This window comes from Adiantum capillus-veneris, chromosome 3 (assembly GCF_014529385.1).
Source record: "Adiantum capillus-veneris isolate H3 chromosome 3, ASM1452938v2, whole genome shotgun sequence".
NCBI lineage: Eukaryota > Viridiplantae > Streptophyta > Polypodiopsida > Polypodiales > Pteridaceae > Adiantum > Adiantum capillus-veneris.
In genome coordinates this window covers 101,269,283-101,273,406 of record NC_140933.1, presented here as the reverse complement: position 1 = coordinate 101,273,406, position 4,124 = coordinate 101,269,283, and the positions used below count along the sequence as shown (strand labels likewise).

At 46.6% G+C, this 4,124-nt stretch overlaps 1 pseudogene; it reads right to left on the bottom strand.

Annotated features, from left to right (window-relative positions):
• Positions 1–278: 278 nt before the first annotated feature.
• LOC147461396 (uncharacterized) lies at positions 279–815 on the bottom strand (annotated as a pseudogene).
• Between the last annotated feature and the right edge of the window lie 3,309 nt (positions 816–4,124).

The window sequence follows — 4,124 nt, the reverse complement described above, 5'->3', positions numbered from 1 at the left end:
GAACCAACTTTGACTGCACCATCATTGTCCACCCCCTCGTTGAACATTGATTTTCAACCACACATAGGCTTATTGCACTAAAAAATTGCACACTCAAAACAAACTCTCTGTACTCCACAAAACCACCTAGCATATGTACAAAATTGGCACCTGTCACCCGCCATTTTTGTTCATGTGGGTTGCCCAACCCCCTGATTTACCTATCATCAACCGCCCAATTCAAACACGTACCGTTGATCATCACTATTCTTCTGTAGCAACTCCATGTAGTACTCTATTCATGCAAATATCCAATGGTGCACATAGAAGGTAGTTAGTACATCTTCACCGCTCCAAGCATCTACATGCCTCCAATCTGCTTCATATAGAGCATCATCATGCTCACTATCTTGCTCAACTACTATACCTGCAATCCTCTCCCAACCATATAGAGAAGATACCTCTTTCAAAGACTCCTCTAGCTGGTGAATGACCCATTGCACTGCCTCTTCCATCAGCATGCTCATCAATAATGAGCCGCAGACCTTTGTTATGATCTTCTCCATTACTCTAGACTTTTCTTCTTCTTCATGCACAATTGGCAGCACCTATTCTTTATCTAAATATTCTTCTATCAGCTTTGCACTCCACTCCAAGCCCGCAACATCTTTGACCACCGCATCTTCAAGACCATCCACATAGGCAGAACCATATGGCTCAAGCATCATGTCTTGTAGACCCACTTCATCTTCATGTTCTTCAAGCACATGCCCTGTCATTACCTCTCCAAATAGGGAAGAAAGAGGATCATCCTCTATTGTATCATCATGTAGCATAGTCTCAACATAACCTTCCTTCTCATTCTGCTCAACCCTACAATGATCTACCTCCACCAAACTCAAACATGGGCCCCCTTTACCATCTTTCCCTCTTGGCCAAGCTTCGTACCTATTGTACCACCATGGCATACTCCACATCTACCTTTATAATCATCATCATCATTACATTACATCCTAGTACCTTCATCTGCATGTCATCCTCTCCATTCTTGGACACTTTCACTTGCTTTTCATTCACATTGCCTACTAGCATATCTTCATGCACAGCATTAGACAGCTTCACACTTACCAGCTCCGCTTCATCGGGCTCCATTTGCTCGCGATAGGATGTGGACTCATCCTCCAAGCTATCCTCTTTACCGGTCTCCCAAAAGATGGAGCTTGTACCATCATCATCATCACCATAGGCTGACTCCATATCAACATCTTCATCCTTTTGCTGCTCCCAAAAAATTGGGCCATCGTCTTGGTTTTTCACACTCTCTTCCTCTTCCTACAGGTCTTTTGCATCTGCAAATTGGCTATCATCTGCTATGCTCTCATACAAGGATTAAAAAAGAACAAGCTTTAGTTCCTCTTCAAGCTGCACTTAGCTCCTGGCATCTGCCACTTTCCCCACACTTGGAACCACTCTAGCCGGAATTCTTGGCATAGGAACCATCCCGTGACTCGGCTACCACCATACCACACTGTCTTGGCATCACAACACCTGACAAACCCTACCTAGCTTCACGCTTCTTCAACATCTTTTTGGTCCACCCTCTCGCTATAGCTACCACCTCTTCATACGACACTGGGCCATCTATCTCCACCTTATCACACACTTCCTTATCCAATCAATCAATGAATTTAGTCAACTTTAAAAAATTGGCATCTTTTGCAGTAGTTCCCTTGATTAATTTCCTCCAAAGGGCTTCGAACTCCCACTTGAACACTTGAAAATCACCTTCCAAGCTTTGCTTCAACGTGTCCATCTTTGACTTTACTTCATCCAGCTGCACATTCACTACAAGTCTGTTTCAAAAATCTACCTCTAGGGCTTTGCAATTTGCCTTTTCTTCTTCACCAAGGCTATCAAACCATAGCCTCGATTTACCACAAACTAGGAGCGGGAACACCTGTACCGCATCGTCTTCTCTTGATGATAAACCGCTGTCCAGCATGAACAACCCGTAATCTTGGATCCAGGTTTTTGCATCTTCGACCCGAGTGAAAATGAGAAATCCCGTCTAATCCATCACTAGCAGCACCTGCTCTTCAAAGGCTGCACCTTTGGCATCAGCAAAATCACCGCTTCGACATCAACTAGGAGCATCAGACAGATCCTCCGAGGGGACACCAAAAGATGGAGAGGGGGAATGGGGGAACACACCCGGCACAAGCACAAAGGCCTCTCTATAGCTCAAGGTATTCACAAAACCCCTGTCCTCTCAAAAAACACCTTCAAAAAACACTCTTTATACTAGAAGACCACCACCTGCCCTTCTCCCAATATCTACACACTCCACAAGTCCACCATGCAATGCACACCTATTGCCACGACCGGTCTCCACCCTTACAAATGCACACAGCCACTCAACACTCTCTCAGACAAAACATCATCGGTTCGGGGGGGGGGCACACACATCCAAACTTCCGGCACCAAGGGGAAACACCAGAGTAAGAGAAAGAGAAGGGGGGAAGGGATCCGACAACAAAATGATCGGTATTCACCCTTACACATGCACACATCCACTCAACACTCTCTCACACAAAAAACCATCGGTCCGGGGGGGGGGGGGCACACACATCCAAACTGTCGGCACCAAGGGGAAACACCAGAGCAAGAGAAACAAAAGGGGGGAAGGGGAACCGACAACAAAACAGGGCAACAGACACTGGATTATGTTTCAAAAGGCATGTACAAGCTTGCAACACCATCACCATGGCCATTTTCAAGAAAAACTACAAAGGGATTTGACAGGCACACTCCTCTGCCAAAAAACTCCACTTTGCAGGCTCCAAATGGCACAAAACAAATCCCCTAATTTGACTAAACAATGACTTCTATAGTGGGGGGACTTCAGCTTTAGAATATGCTCCCTAATTGGCCCATCGGGCACCTTAATTTGATAACTTTTGGAAGGGGGAAGCCTCCTCATCTTCATCTATTCTCTTTTGATCTCTTTGCACTTGATGAGGGGTGCACTAGCAATGTTGCTAGTGCCCATTGGCATTTTTATTTTTTCCTTTTTCTCCTTTATTTTCACCCTTTCGAAGGATCCCTCTTCCACTGCCTCTTTGACCTTCTCATTGACCATTTTTTTCCGGCCCTTGATTGATCTCGACCACCTCCTTCTTGCCCTTGCTCTTGCTTTCCTGCCTTGGAATGAGCCCGCTTGGCAGCCCTTGAACTCTATCTTCATGTGACCTTCGTTTGCATTTGACACGGCTCCGGGCAGCTACACTCTCCCTCTCCGCATCTCTCGTGTGACTGCCCCCTATCTATGCACTGAGGAGGCATTAGCGATATCGCTAATGCCCTCTTCCCTTGCCGTCAAAAAAGGGCCAGGAGACCGAGCCCCTACCGCCTTCCCCATCACTTGAATACACTAACCGCCGCTCATTAGCCAACAACCACTGCCGGCTAATGCTGCCGCCAAAAACACATTGCGTTATCGCCCAGGGCGATCACTAGATGACGTGCGCAGCGCCAGAGGTGCCTCCTGACGAAGACCCCATGGCCGAGCTCGTGAGGAACTTCTACACCCTCTTGTGGTAGCTTCAAGGGACACTTCTTTGGCCTGTATAGCCCACATTCTGTGCTCATGTCATTGTATGTGGGGCCATTCGATGGCCACGTGGTGGTCATTGGTGCAGTCGCCCTTAGAAACTCTCTTAAACTTCACAAAAAAACCATTTGAACTACCTTACTTTAAAACTACTCTAATATCCCACCTGATGACCGGATTTTGGAGCCATAAAGCCCGACCAATGGAGCTAGTTCTCAACTTTCAACTTCCCCATGCTCACTCCATTCCGACTTTCTCGGGCCCGCGATCCGAGGAGACCAAAACTGAGAAAAAACATATGCAATCATTTCACTCTAAACTGCTCCAAGCTTCATCCTCATGTATCCTACTGACCGAGCATTCGATTGAGGCACCGTTGATTTGTGCTACCTTTACATGATGCACTCCACCTTCAATAGCCTTGTCGAGGCCAAAAAGATGCTAGACGGCACATCCTCCAATGCGGTCAACCCGGCCCATAACTTACCACAGACAAAACTTCAACTAGCCATAACTCGCTATCTAGAGCTCCAAT